This window comes from Pelobates fuscus, chromosome 7 (genome assembly GCF_036172605.1).
Source record: "Pelobates fuscus isolate aPelFus1 chromosome 7, aPelFus1.pri, whole genome shotgun sequence".
Classification (NCBI taxonomy): Eukaryota; Metazoa; Chordata; class Amphibia; order Anura; family Pelobatidae; genus Pelobates; species Pelobates fuscus.
The window spans coordinates 8,186,589-8,202,668 of NC_086323.1; positions in this window are offsets into that span (position 1 = coordinate 8,186,589).

A 16,080-nucleotide genomic window follows, 5' to 3' on the forward strand; every position below is an offset into this window, starting at 1 on the left:
GGAGAGTCCCTCTGACAGGTTTCATTTTACAATGTTCTAATGGCACAGAACCATTTGGAATCCTCTTTTGATTGTCCTTTGAAAAGGTCGTCTGATTTTTGAACTTGCAGAACTCTATTGACATTCAGTACATTAAATGTCCTCAAATCAAATCTCTTGATTAAGGGTAGCAGAACTGAGGACTCTATGTCAGTTTGAGGTCAACTTTATCTAAGGTAAGGTGTGGAGAATGAACTTGAAGATCTTCTGCTCACCTGGTGGATGTGATGGCTACAGGAAATGTCTGAACAAAAATTAGCAAAGAAAAAGGAAAAGTCCCCTAAGAGGTATTCCTATGCTGGCAATAAAGTAACAATGACACCTAAAGTAACAATAATAATTGCCTACATGTCCTAGGGAGTATAGCTTGGATGTTACAGGGAAGAAAAGAAATCAAAAATTCAAAATTATATAATGATAATAAGGGAACAGAAGTATAACGTCAATGTGGTGCCCTTAGAGGATCAAAATTATATAATAGTGATAATAAGAGAGCAAGGATATTGCCTCAATATAGTGTCCTTGTTATACTGGTAATAGTGATAAATCTTTATTGAATCTTAATAGATAACAGAGAGACACAGGCTTTTCCCTATATCCATATATAGCTGTAGGCAGAGGGTACAGAGGACCCAGTAATTGTTTGTTTGAGAGGAGAGAAAATTTACTCTCTATCTCAGTATAACCAACAATCCTATAATCCCCAGAGTGAGTTATTGCCAAGTGCTGGGCTAGTAGAGGAATGTAGGAGTGAAGATAAGAATAATAAAAATTATTGTATAAATGTCCTACTAGAAAAACCTCTATGCTAGTCCCTAGTCTCCTAAAAACACCTTCGAGGGTGTTCTAATCTCAGTCTGAATCTGGGTATCTGAAGGAGCCAACTGCCTGATCAGCTTAAGCTTACTCGCTAGGATGAGCACGAAAAATAATAAAGAAAGGGTCTAAAAACCCATGGTGCAAATAAATATAATTAAGTGCATTAAGTGCATAAGTGCAGAGTGGAAAAAATAACGACGAGCTTATCGCCCGACGCGCGTTTCGGTGTGTAGCAACACCTTCGTCAGGGGATGAGCAACTGTCCTGGCGAAAAGCTGGGACTTTTAAATGCCCGCTAACCAATCGGGTCCAGGATTCCCCCCCTCGTCATCAGTGACGTGTGCGGAATCTACCCGCGTCACGTATGACGTACCTATCACGTGGTCCGGGGTGGCAGCGAAGGAGGAGTCATTAAAAGAAAACGTCATATGATTGACGGATTGTAGTCTCCATAAACTGGCCAAATGAATTGTAACGAATCCCTTGGGCAGCTCTTTGCCATTTTAAAGGATTACTGCATTCTAATATCGATAAGAAATCTATGGAGGCATGGTGGTAGAGCTAGATAAGCCTCCTTCCAGGGTGGATTTTCCCCTCCTATATTTAATTAAATATTAAATCAGGGAAACGTTTGTGCAGTATTGTAATGACAGTGTAAGTATTGCATTTTTATGAAGATTATTCTATCATATCATATTTGTCCCTTATTAAAGACACTTTCAAAGTTATACACTGTGTATGAGTATTCAGTCTAAAGCCTTTCAAAGGGAATTTCTGCATTAAATATGCTAGAGTGAATACTCTTAATATGTAACAAAGTGTACAATTAAAGAAAAGTGGTTTATCTATATACAATAGAGATTGGGGACTAATGTACTTATTATATAATCATTCATATGCTATATACACTGTCAATTGTTTATGTAACGTGGTATGGATGAACTTTATCTAAGGTAAGGTGTGGAGAATGAACTTGAAGATCTTCTGCTCACCTGGTGGATGTGATGGCTACAGGAAATGTCTGATTGACAGTCTAACAGAGGTACAATGGATCATTGATGAAGGCAGAAAAGACCAGATTCAGACCCCAAGGAGGAACTTGTTCATGACTTCTGGGCATAATAAGGAATATAGCGTTGGCAAACTTGATGATGAGATGGTTAGTTGCAATGTTTTGATAGTGAAAGAATAGCCAAGATCTATACATTGATTGTAGCAAGACCCTAACATGTATGGAAAGGAAATCTGAAGCAGTTCTGAATAGACGGTTCTGCACCAGCTGACATACCGTTTCCAAATTCTGTGGTAAATGCCACAGTTTTTTGTCTTCTTGACTTATAACAGAATGTTTACAAATTCTGGATCATGCATAATGCTTTCAAAGTTATCCTTTAGGAAACCAAGCCAAAAGATCGACTCTTTGAAGTAAATCAAGAAAAAACTTTTGTTCCAGGATTTCTTCCTTTGTTGGAAAGATTACTTTATTTCCCTTTTGGTAGGTCTCTTAGATACATGTTCAAAGACCTTTATGGCCGTTGGTTCCAGAAGCCTTTTATTGGGCATTCAGTACAGAACTAGTGTTATCCATCCATCCCGCTGGTGTTTTTCCACCATGGCAGGTTTACAATAGCTAAATGCCACAATGATATCATGGAATCCAGAGAACATATTCCATTTTTGAGGTTCATGTGAACTTTGATTGAGAAACAGCAGGGATTTATGATGTAAGAAAACATAAAACTCTAATTTCTCTTTTGGAGCTATGCTTTCACAAGAGTGATTTTAGTGGTGATTTCCTTTATCTTGATTATCTTCTCTTTTTACGACAAAGATCTTCATCCATACAGAATCCAGAATCAAGACCCCCCAAAAAGTAATTTATCTTGAAGAGATAATATGTGATTTCTCTCCATTTGTAATCTAGAAAACGTTAACTGCATGGATGTCCTCGCTCAGTCGAAGATCTAATCTTGTGACAAGAAGTCAATTATTTCAATATGAATTATGTATAGACCCAGATTTCTTAGGTAAGCATTGACCACAATGAAGACCTTTGTGAAGATGCTCGGAGCTGCCAGACAGGGCTCTGAAATTTACAGCATGACAGGAGACTTAATATTTTGCTTTGTTTTCTTTTACTTAACCTCAGGGCAGCACTAAACAACAAGAAAAACATTAACCAATCAGAAAAGGCATAGGAGGTAATATAAGCCCCAAACATAATAGAGACCTCATCTGTCTTTGCTATTCCATCAACAGCACACATCAGAGTTAGTGATGTACCGAACTGTTCGCCAGCGAATAGTTCCTGGCGAACATAGCGTGTTCGCGTTCGCCATGGCGGGTGAACACATGCGCGTTTCGATCCGCCCCTATTCGTCATCATTGAGTAAACTTTGACCCTGTGCCTCACGGTCAGGAGACACATTCTAGCAAATTAGCAGCAGACCCTCCCTTCCAGACCCTCCCACCTCCTGTACAGCATCCATTTTAGATTAATTCTGAAGTTGCATTCTTAGATAGAGGAGGGAAAGTGTAGCTGCTGCTCATTTGATAGGGAAATTGATAACTAGGCTAGGGTATTCAGTGTCCACTACAGTCCTGCAGGACTCATCTGATCTCTGCTGTAAGGACAGGACCCCCAAAAGCCCTTTTTAGGGCTAGAACATCAGTCTGCTTTTTCTTTTCTTTTTTTTTTTTCTGTGTAATGTAATTGCAGTTGCCTGCCTGCCTCCCAGCTTCTGTGTCAGGCTCACAGTGGATACTGTGCCCACTTGCCCAGTGCCACCACTCATATCTGGTGTCACAATAGCTTAAGCTTGCATTTAAAAACAAAGGCCTTCAGCGTGTACTCTGCCAACCTCTGCCAGTCCACTTTGCCACTCATATCTGGTGTGACAATAGCGTGCCTTTAAAAAGCAAAAAAGTTTTTCACTGTAAGCTAATAGAAGTCAATGTCCTTCAAGCGAGTGTCAGGCCTTCAGTGTGTACTCTGCCAACCTCTGCCAGTCCACTTTGCCACTCATATCTGGTGTGACATTAGCGTGCCTTTAAAAAGCATAAACGTTTTTCACTGTAAGCTAATAGCAGTCAGTGTCCTTCAAGCTGGTGTGTCAGGCCTTCAGCGTGTACTCTGCCAACCTCTGCCAGTCCACTTTGCCACTCATATCTGGTGTGACAATAGCGTGCCTTTAAAAAGCAAAAAAGTTTTTCACTGTAAGCTAATAGCAGTCAGTGTCCTTCAAGCGAGTGTCAGGCCTTCAGTGTGTACTCTGCCAACCTCTGCCAGTCCACTTTGCCACTCATATCTGGTGTCACTATAGCGTGCATTTAAAAAGAAAAAAAGTTTTTTCCACTGTTATAGATTGAATAGCAGTTAGTTGTCTTCAAGCGGGTGTCAGGCCTACAGCGTGTACTCTGCCAACCTCTGCAAGTGCACTTTGCCACTCATATCTGGTGTGACTATAGCGTGCCTTTAAAAATAAAAAAGTGTCCTTAAAGCGGGTGTCAGACCTTCAGCGTGTACTCTGCCAACCTCTGCCAGTCCACTTTGCCACTCATATCTGGTGTGACAATAGCGTGCCTTTAAAAAGAAAAAAAGTTTTTCATTGTAAGCTAATAGCAGTCAGTGTCCTTCAAGCTGGTGTGTCAGGCCTTCAGCGTGTACACTGCCAACCTCTGCCAGTCCACTTTGCCACTCATATCTGGTGTGACAATAGCGTGCCTTTAAAAAGCAAAAAAGTTTTTCACTGTAAGCTAATAGCAGTCAGTGTCCTTCAAGCGAGTGTCAGGCCTTCAGTGTGTACTCTGCCAACCTCTGCCAGTCCACTTTGCCACTCATATCTGGTGTGACAATAGCGTGCCTTTAAAAAGCAAAAAAGTTTTTCACTGTAAGCTAATTGCAGTCAGTGTCCTTCAAGCTGGTGTGTCAGGCCTTCAGCGTGTACTCTGCCAACCTCTGCCAGTCCACTTTGCCACTCATATCTGGTGTGACAATAGCGTGCCTTTAAAAAGAAAAAAAGTTTTTCACTGTAAGCTAATAGCAGTCAGTGTCCTTCAAGCGGGTGTCAGGCCTTCAGCGTGTACTCTGCCAACCTCTGCCAGTCCACTTTGCCACTCATATCTGGTGTGACAATAGCGTGCCTTTAAAAAGAAAAAAAGTTTTTCACTGTAAGCTAATAGCAGTTAGTTGTCTTCAAGCGGGTGTCAGGCCTACATCTCTCAGTTCCTAAAATCGATGCCATCTCTCGGTTCCTAAAATCGATGCCATATACACGTCCCCTGATAGGGGACGTAACAGGGATTAAACTGATAGGAATAGTACTACTTAACACGCCTTATAATAACGCAGAGAGAGGCAACGCAGAGAGAGGAGTCTGAAGAAGAGGAGTCAGAGGAGGAAGGTGGCTTTGAGGAGGTGGAAGACCAAACACAGCAGGCGTCCCAGGGGGCTTGTTGTCACCTTTCGGGGACCTTTTGTGTTGTATGTGGCTGGGTGGAGGAAGAAACCTTCAATGACATCAGTGAGGACAAGGAACGGGACATGGCTAGCTTGGTATCCAACCTTGTGCAAATTGGGAGTTTGCGGTTGTGCAAATGGACTGTTTGCGGTTGTTTGCGGTGCGTTAAACGGGGAGTTTGGTCTGTCACTGTGAAGCGGGCGTAACCCTTACACTACCTGATCGATACAACATCATACCTGATGTTTTAAAGCACGTTATTCCAAACAATTTAGGAATGTTAGGTGATTTATGCCCTTTATGGATTAAAACCAGACTCTGCATCAACTACGTAATTTTCCATGGGAGTTTTGCCATGGATCCCCCTCCGGCATGCCACAGTCCAGGTGTTAGTCCCCTTGAAACAACTTTTCCATCACTATTGTGGCCAGAAAGAGTCCCTGTGGGTTTTAAAATTCGCCTGCCTATTGAAGTCTTTGGCGGTTCGCCCCGTTTGCTCGTTCGCGAACATTTGCGGAAATTCGCGTTCGCCGTTTGCGAACGGAAAATTTTATGTTCGCGACATCTCTAATAGAGACTTCTCAAGTTATCTATCCATTGGACTTGTATCCAGCAAAACAAATTGGTTCGTCCAAATCGATCTTAGGAAAAATAGTTTCTGGCAACTTGGGAATCATCAATGTGATAGTTTGGGGAAAAAATATTCAAAATAACCAAAAGGGTGCGAAAATGGGCCAATCAGTGTACTGCAAAATATAAATAGTATGTATGTATTTTCATATATATAGGGTATATATTTGGCAGTAGACTTATAGACACATTTTCCTGCCATTTGTTTCACAAGTCCAATGAGAACGAATACCCAATAGAGAGAAAAACAGGAAGGCAAGTATAAATACATAAATCTATATTTATATAAACTGTATGAAAATATAGATTTTTTTTTAATGCATCTCCCCTTTTTCCTGCTTTGGTGAATTTTAACTGTATCTGTAAATAAAATCAACATTTAGTTGCTGTCCCCAAACCATCAATCAGCTTTTTTCCATCAATCATCACTTTTTCCATCAATCACCTTTTTTTCCCATCAATCATCACTTTTTTAGTGCCATGGGGCTAACTCCAAATTATGAATTAAACCAAAGTGTTTTGTTCATTGTCGGTTTTGTTTGTTTTGTGATTCGTCCACATAGTGTTTCAGAATTTGAGATTTTGGACAAAAATTGTGATTCTGGAGAAACCGAATGCACACGACAATTTCTGGACCCTCGCAACTGGAAGCCCCTGAGATAAGAGAATTTCTCTGACTTGTTGCAGACTGTTACATTGTTCCAGAGGGTTTTCTGAATCTTTAATTGGAGTAAGCAATTTGTGTTTTTCTACCCTGATTAAGCAACGGGAATATCTACTTTCAGAGAATCCTCTGAAGGTCAATCATCATATCCATGAACAGATGCTGGTAGTACACAGCGATAAAATACCTTTTTTTTCGCGAGCCTTCTTCTCCCTTAACATAATCTGGTTAAAAATGTTGTAGTATTGAAGTGTTTGGGTGTTTTTCTTGCTTTATGAGAGCATTTTCCATTATCGTGATATGTTGAACAAGCGTATTTAGATTATGTTTCTGCAAGACTTTCTTTGGAGGAAAGATTTCAAGAGGAATTGGATGAAGTGGATGCACCTGAGGAATCATCCGAGTCTGAATCAGAAGATTCTCTCTCTCTCTTTTCGTTCTTTTATTTGAATCTGAATGAGACTTAGACACATCCCGAGGATTTGAAATAGACTACAAAGCTGCCACTCTAAGTTTCAAGAATGTTGGCTGCAAATTGGACCGGAACCAGCTCATGAATGAACACATTTCTGCCTTTTTAGCAGTGTGTACTTTATTTTATTACACAACTTTTTTTTCTCTGGGGATTTTGCTGAAATACACATCCTAGAACATAGCAATGAACCCAATTATGGTAAAATAAAATACAGAGAGCAATTTAAACACAGAACATGAGTCCGGTATTAAACACCTGCACACGGCAGCTCAGGAGATCCGTCTAGTCAGCTGGTCTGAGATTAGTACACCTGGCTCAGGTACAGGAATTTCACATTTTGCTGCAAAATTCTGTAAATTCTATAGTGTTTGTGCGTCTTCCACCTGAATACCACTTTAACACGGCACGTTCACACTATGTCTGACACCCAGCGGGATTAATATAAAATAAAGCACCGGCAAATGTTCTAAGAGACAAGCAAGGCTTATCAGGCAACTGTCCAAAAGTTCTGGTGGAAATCCCTGCAGGCCAAGAAAATAAAAGCATGAGTGCTAACCCATCCTGTGCTCATGAGGGACAGGCCGATGCTGTGACCATTGATTATTAGTCCTGATAGGTGGAATTAGGAATGTTAGTAATGTTTCAAAGTCTCTATATTTCAGTTAGGTGCTGCTTGTCTTACCTAGAGTAACGGATCTCACATCCTACTGTGGTGCTACATATATGGAAAACAGCTGATTTGTTGAAACAACATTCCTATTTTTCTCTGGTTTTGAATTTAGTTTTTGATTCATGAACATTTTAAGTTGTCATCGGTGACAAAGAAAGGGTTGTATGATGACCCAGTAAAATATTATCCTGATAATTTATTTTTGAGTATTGCACGAATTGTGCTGATAATTCCTTCCCAGCTAAAATTCCTCGGCCTTTATAATGAACACTTTTCCAGTGAGATTTTAAGGTTTTAGAGAAGCCTTGGGTAAGGAACAAGCTAACAATCCCATTCTCATATCTTCTACCTATTTTTACTTTCCCTGCACCTCGATCAGGCGATGACGCTTCCTCCCCCTGTGTCCCCAGACTAATAAACGCTTTTCACACCCATAAATCATCTTAGGGCCAAACACAATGGCTGTCACTCTCTAAACACAGCGTCTCTGCAGCCATCCGTCAGCCGCCTGGCTTTTTATTCTTACTGAGAAGTTGAGCAAAGCTTTCTCTAATTGATTAATCAATATCCTTAATTGAGTTGAGGTTGTTTAATGGATAAGCTTCAGTGGATCTCTGTGTATTTCCTGAATACATTGACCTGTGTACTTGGTATCAGTGAGAGTGATTTCCGTGGATATACATTGAATCAGCCAGTGTCTGCAGAGGGCAGCTCCACATTTGGTCTTTAAATTGTACCCTGCAGGCCTGGCAGCAATGCAATCCGCGAACAGCAAAGCTCTGAGCTCGCTTAGCCTCACGCTTTATGGGTTTTAGAGGGGACGCTACATTGCTCTCAGTCCTGAAGCATTTGCTTTTTGTCTCTCACCCTTTCTAGAGAAATCTGGCCAATTTAGACGATTCTTTTCCTAACTCATTATTGGAAAAGGATGCCCTAAATGTGACGGTTACTGCTGGAGAAGGTACCGAGTCCTTTATCAAAGCCGTTTGTACATTGACATCAAAGTAACTTGGTTTATTTTCTTATTGTAAGTCTATATTTATTGCAAGTAGGGCCATGCTAAATATTGAGCAAAAAATAAGAAAATACATCAAATAATATCTATTGGGAATGAATGTGTGTTAAAAAAATTGTTTTATTCACAAACAATTGAGGTGACTTGATATTCATATTTACTAAATTTAAGCCACAACAGAATAGTCTGAAGTTGAATTTAGTATTTTAATAAAATGTAATCAGCATTCAGTGTCTCGAGACTGACTCTTCTAAAGCCCCTTGGCTAAGATAGGGGGCGCTGAGAGGGGTCACTTATGTGGCGAAAGTAACCTCGCCACTGGTTTTTGGAGGGGCCTGTTTGCCAGCCTCCTGCCCTGGGACTATGGCCCTGGGATGTATTGCCCGTTACGAACTACATTTGGGCATAATGGATTTTTGTATGCTGTTCCTAGCCCTTTAAATACTTTGGAGCAGTGTTACAACTCTTAAACTGGCACTTCTAATGCAGTCGAAGTGCCGAAGTCGTCGAAGTGCCGAAGTCGTCGAAGTGCCGAAGTCATCGAAGTGGCCGCCATTCGACAAACGAACACGTGGCAGTGGCCATTTTAACTTATTCGAACGCGGTCAGCGGTGTGTGCAGCCAAATCTATGGAACTGTTTCCGGCTACCCAATTGCACGAACAACGCTGACCCGTACCTACTTCGACTAAGTCCCGTACAACGTAATTTTCTCGTTGTAAAATAGACCGACCGCACAGCCCAAATCCATGGAACTGTTTTGGGCAGGAAAATGTGCTTGCGGTCGGTCATAAAGGACTTCCAGCTAACTCTTTAACCCCTGGATGGAATTGGTTGAATTTTGGATATGTTTGTAAGTAAAGTGTGCTGATTAATAATGTGTGACTTTTATTAATATAGTTTTGGAGTTATAAAAATGTATAAAAATGTATAAGTTTTAGCTTGGAGATAATTGAGTAGATACAGTAAGAAACTCAATTATCTCCCAAGCAGAGGGGAGGGAATATGTGGGATGTAACCATTGTCTGATTGGTTAATGCCTAATTGCCTGTGGGCGTCTCCCATGCAGGGGAGCACTGCATAAAAGCAGAGTACCTGCCATTAAACATCAGTTCTTCTTCACCATCAATCTAGAGTCCTGTCTCTTATTGGGGGAATTGCTATATCACTACAAGGGATTGCTATGCCTTGTCGTAGGTCCAGGGTGGGTAGGAGACGGCGAGACCCCAACCAAGCTGCGGTGGTTCGTGGGGTCTACGGTGGTTGTGGTGTCTGGCGGAGCGCTTGGAGCCCTCTGTAAGCGCTAGGAGCATCCTTCAACGGAGGTACCCAGTCGGGGTGCCAGGTGATCCGTTACACTGGTGGCAGCGGTTGGATGTAGAAGCAGCTCGGAGACACCGGTAACGTGTGGAGTTACAACTAGAGGGATAGAGCTAGCTACCGTGCAACATCCCTATCAACAGCAACATGGAGCAGGAGTTCCACTGGAGATTGCAGGAGCTCCTGTCCCTGCAGGAGGGGCTTATATCCGAAGAGGCCATGATGGACTACCGGGAAGACGCCAGAAAGGAACTTTGGGACGAAGCCCTGGAGGATGTGCAGCATCAGCGAGGTGAGAGGCTTCCCAGTGAAGAGCAGCGGATACAGAGGCAAGTGGCGAATGTCTTTCCTGGGAGAGCAGCCCCTGGACGAGTGGGTAACAGAGCTCGAGAGACTGGTATGGAAGGAGATTTGGCTGGAGGATGCCTACCAGGCCCTCTGGTGGTATACAGTGCAGCATACCCCCGAGATGGAGGAGCTCGACAGGCCTGAGGGGGACGAATACGATGGTCCTGGTCTACTACTGGATGCCATGGAGGAGGAGCCTGATTTCGGCAGCACAGAGGATTTTCGATTTTGGGACATCCTTGACTACAGGATGGGCATGCACGATTGGCCTCTCGACTGCGTGGTGAAACCAGACATGATGCACCTGGCAACCATGGAGTGGGAACTGGAGCAGGCCTACCAACGCCTGCTCTGTGCCATTCAGCCCTAGTCTACCCTGCAAGCAGAGCTAGAGAACCGGGTAGCAGAACCAGGTCTAGAGCCCTACAGCTGGAAGGATATCGTAGAGGTTTACTGGGAGGAACCCCAGCCGGCAGGTAGAGATGGGACCGAGTTCTCTCTACCGGCCCTACAGGGATGCTGGGCAGTTGGCCCAGATCCCCAACCCCAGAGTGAGTCCCAGGGAGCCGCAGGTGTCGTCCTTCCTCCCCAGCGGCAGTGTGAGTTCCAGGGGGCCGAAGGTGTCGTCCTTCCCCCCCAGCAGCAGGACAATGTTGCGGGAGTGGAGACAGTCGGTCTCCCTCTCCAGCGGCAGCCTGTGTTTCAGGGAGAGGAGCACAGCGCCCTCTCTCCCCAGCGGCAGATTACCCTATCAAGGGGAGACACCAATATCCCAGATGGCAAAGATGGGACCGTGGTCTCTGTGCCTGACCTACAGGGATGCTGCACAGCCTGTCCAAATCCCCAACTACCCTTACAGGGGCACCAGGAGGAGGGGGTAAGTACGATTTTCCCTCCCCAGCTAACTCCTAACTTGGCCCCAGGGTTAACAGAACACTGACCCCCATGTTCCCCTGGCTACTGAGCTGGACTATGTCCCAAGCACCCCAGCAGAAGAGCTGGCGGCTGGGCAGAGTGCAGTTGGCCTCTGCCCTCCCTTTGTCTCTTGTCCAGAGCCTGATGTCCTGCAGGCTATACCAGCGGAAGAGCTGGCATCAGGGCAGAGCACCGCTGGCCTCTGCCCTACCGACCCCCTTGTTACAGGACTGGCCTGCATTCCCTTCACCTCAGCAGAAGCGCTGGCATCAGGGCAGAGCGCCGCTGGCCTCTGCCCCTCAAGTCCCCACAGCGTGTTGCCCCATCACCACAGTGAAATACCCAGGTACAGTAACTGTTTGTTGTGGGTGCGTTTCTCGTTTTCTCGTTGTAAAATAGCCCGACCGCACAGCCCAAATCCATGGAACTGTTTTGGGCATGAAAATGTGCTTGCGGTCGGTCATAAAGGACTTCCAGCTAACTCTTTAACCCCTGGATGGAATTGGCTGAATTTTGGACATGTTTGTCTGATTGGTTAATGCCTAATTGCCTGTGGGTGTCTCCCTTGCAGGGGAGCACTGCATAAAAGCAGAATACCTGCCATTAAACATCAGTTCTTCTTCACCCTCAATCTAGAGTCCTGTCTCTTATTGGGGGAATTGCTATATCACTACAAGGGATTGCTATGCTCTGCATACTCCCTTGGATAATCACTTCTAAGCTCTTTTAAGAGCTTGTTCCTGCTTCACTCTCTTGGAGGAGAGGTTCACCCACTGGAACCTGGAGCCTTGTCGAAGGTCCAGGGTGGGTAGGAGACGGCGAGACCCCAACCAAGCTGCAGCGGTTCGTGGGGTCTACGGTGGTTGTGGTGTCTGGCGGAGCGCTTGGAGCCCTCTGTAAGCGCTAGGAGCATCCTTTAACGGAGGTACCCAGTCGGGGTGCCAGGTGATCCGTTACAACTTAGATCCAGCTCACAGGGAAGCAGACAAATCATCAGAGCAAGTAGAGCAGATAGTGAGAATGAATTAGAAGGTGAGGCTAATAATAGTCCCTGACAGCCAGTCATATAGACCCTGACTAAGTGACATGGCCCCTCATCCAGTAATATAGGCCCTCATCCAGCGATATAGACCCTTTCCCTGAATTAGTGATATGGGCCCTAATCGAGTGATAGGGGCCCTGAATTAGTGATATGGGCCTTCACCCAGTGATACAGGCCATGTCCTAACGATATGGGCCCTCATCCAGTGATAGAGACCCTGCCCTAGTGATATGGGTCCTCACCCAGTGATATGGGCTCTCACTCAGTGATATGGGCCCTCACCCAGTGATAGAGTCCCTGGCGTAGTGATAGAGGCCCTGGCTTAGTGACATGGCCACCCAGTGATAGAGGCCCTGGCTTAGTGACATGGCCACCCAGTGATAGAGGCCCTGGCTTAGTGATATTGGCCATCACCCAGTGATAATGGCCCTGGCTTAGTGATAGAGACCTTGGCTTAGTGACATGGACAATCACCCAGTGATAGAGGCCCTGGCTTAGTGATAGAGGCCCTGGCTTAGTGATATGGGCCATCATCCAGTGATAGAGGCCCTGACTTAGTGATACGGGCCATCATCCAGTGATAGAGGCCCTGGCTTAGTGATAGAGGCTCTGGCTTAGTGGCATGGGCCATCACCCAGTGATAGAGGCCCTGGCTTAGTGATATGGCCATCATCCAATGATAGAGGCCCTGCCTTAGTGATATGGGCCATCGCCCAGTGGTAGAGGCCCTGGCTTAGTGATATGGGCCATCATCCAGTGACAGAGGCCCTGGCTTAGTGATATGGACCATGACCCAGTGATAGAGGCCCTGGCTTAGTGATATGGGCCATCATCCAATGATAGAGGCCCTGGCTTAATGATATGAAGCATGACCCAGTGACAGAGGCCCTGGCTTCATGATATGGGCCATCATCCAGTGATAGAGCAGTGATAAAGGCCCTGGATTAGTAATATGAGCCATCATCCAGTGATAGAGGCCCTGACTTAGTCATAGAGGCCCTGGCTTAGTGATTATAGGTCTTTATGCAAAGATATAGCTGTAGCAGAACCCCTTTTCATCTGTCCCATCTATTTATTTTATTGTTGGCACTTCCGAGTTTTTCCTGTGCCTGGAGTATACATAACTGCATACAATTATATGTGGCCAGACTTTGTTCGGTATAAGGATATACGAGCTTGCAGGTGAATGACTAAATTCACCATATGAACAAAGTACCGAACGACCGGCCCACCCTGATGTGAACAAGAGATGTAATTTACCTCCCTGATTGCTTTTCACATTCCCTTGCACGTACGAACACACTGCTACTTTCCCTGGGTGGCCGCCATTTCGGCAGCCGAACACGTGGCGGCAGCCATCTTAAACCCGCGAACAGCGGTGTTTGGTCGTCGAGTGTCTGGAACTCAAAACGGACACTCAGCTAACCGAACACCGCTAAGACCTCCAGGGCTTCAGAAAACATTGATAGAAACACACGAACGGCCCGTCGTTCGGTAGGATGAATCCCACGAACCAGGGGATTCATCCGGTTACCGACTTAACTATGGATGGTATAGCCTTTCGGGACTTTTGAGGCACGAATTGAGACCGACCGCAGGGCCAGATCTCATGGAACTATTTTCGGCTACCTTACCCATGCGGTCGGTCAAAACTTTACCTTCCCATAACTCCCGAACCCCTGGTCTGATCTGGGTGATTTTTGGATATGTTCCTCACCCAGATCAGGGCTACCAGGGGGTACCATATTTAAAGGTATATCACACATATTTGGGGTACATCTAAAAAGTGGGGGAAAGTATGTATTGTATAATTTTGTTATTTGTTAATCTAAGGGGAGGAGATGTGTGGGAGGTAACGTACATGGGATTGGTTACTGTACTAATTGCGGTGAATCCCTCCCTTGCATGGGAGAATCTCATAAAAGCAGGAATGTTGCCATTAAACTTCAGTTCTACTCCTGATACTGTGTGTCGTCCAGTGATTGGGAAAGGTGATGTGATATTATTGGATTGTATTGCTGACTGTGCTGGATATTCTCTTGGATTTATTACTTGTTCCTGCATCCTCTTAATATATTGGTGGAGTTCAGCTGTGGGAAATCAGCTCTCCGCTACAATAGCCGTTCATGTATTGGTCAAGGACCTTCCTCAGTTAAACAGGCCTATGCTTAATTATATAAGCCCTTGCTCAGGGACAATTAAACCTTTACCCCTGTTACTGCCATTATTTGGTTAAGGGACATAATATATAGCAGGGGGAAGAGAGGGCAGCCCTGTCGCGTCCCATTAGTGATCGGGAATGAGTCGGACAGAAAGCCACCGTAGGAAACTCTGGTGACCGAGGCAGTGTATAATGCCATTATTTGGTTGCTAAGCTGTGCGGGGAAGTTAAACTTGGTGAGAACTGATTTCATATATTGCCAATTCAGTCTATCGAAAGCCTTTTCTGCATCTAGTGCTAGGAAAAGGCCTCCGGCACCCTCCATCTCCGCCAGGACATCCAACACCTTCCTGGAGTTGTCTGAGCCCTGTCAGCTCTCACAAATCCTGTCTGGTCATTGTGGATCAGTTTCGGCATGAGAGGAGCTAGTTGGTTGCTAAGGAGTTTTGGCCAAAATCTTTACATCGCAATTAAGCAGGGATATTGGTCTAAAGTTCTCACATGCCTTAATGGCCTTCCCTGGTCTGGGTAGTGTCGAGATATGGGCCAATAACATTCCCTTTGGTAGGGATCCCCTGTCTGCACTGTGTTGGAAAAGAGCCAGGAGATGTGGAGAGAGTATTTGAGAAAAGGTGCGATAGTAAATGTTGGAAAGACCATCCGGGCCTGGGGATTTGTGGGTTGGGAGTGAGGTTATTAGTGCTGATATTTCCTCTATTGTGAAGGGGCTTGTGAGGTATTTTATGTCATCTGGGAGCAGCGCCGGTAGGCGCAAGTCTGAAAGGAAGGTGTCTATGACCTCAGCGGTAGGAATAGCTGTGGATGGGTCATCCCTGAGATTGTACAAGGCGTGGTAATAGGTAGCAAACTCATTCGCTATTTTGCGAACCCATTGTGGGTTTTCAAGTAGGCAATCCTGGAGGCGACTGATTTTTTCTTAAGTTGGGCTGCTAATTTAGCACCCGCTCTATTGCCTGAAGCAAAGAAGTTATGCTTCAGTTTCTTGAGTATTTAGATTGGGATATTCTGGTATGTCTGGAGGGGGTCAGATTTTGTTTGTTTGAGTGCGTCAAGGTTGTCAGTTCTGTGAGTTTTAATCGCCGTTTATTGGGTGAAATAAGCCCTTTGGCATTTAGCAAAAAAAGTTTCAATACCATGGTATGTCAGGTCACTGAATGCGGAAGGGCAACTGGTGTGCGGTCGGTGTAGGGCTGAACCTCCACACTTCAGTGGACAACATCAAGTACCCAGACCAGAAGAGTAGAAGGTAACTTTCTTGCAAGGACCATAACATTGAAAAAGTAAAAGTAAAAAAATAACTATATACAAAAAACGTTTGTCGATTAGTGTCGGCACGTCAATTAACGGTAATATGTGTGGCTCGGCCAGCGGTATCGTTTGGTCATAAGTAAAAGGAGCCATCCGCCTTGTAGAGGACATTGGCCTCCGACAGCGGTGTTATTAGTAATAATTCTTATAAAAACCCATAAGTTGTGGACTGGAGTCTAACACAATACTGGGCA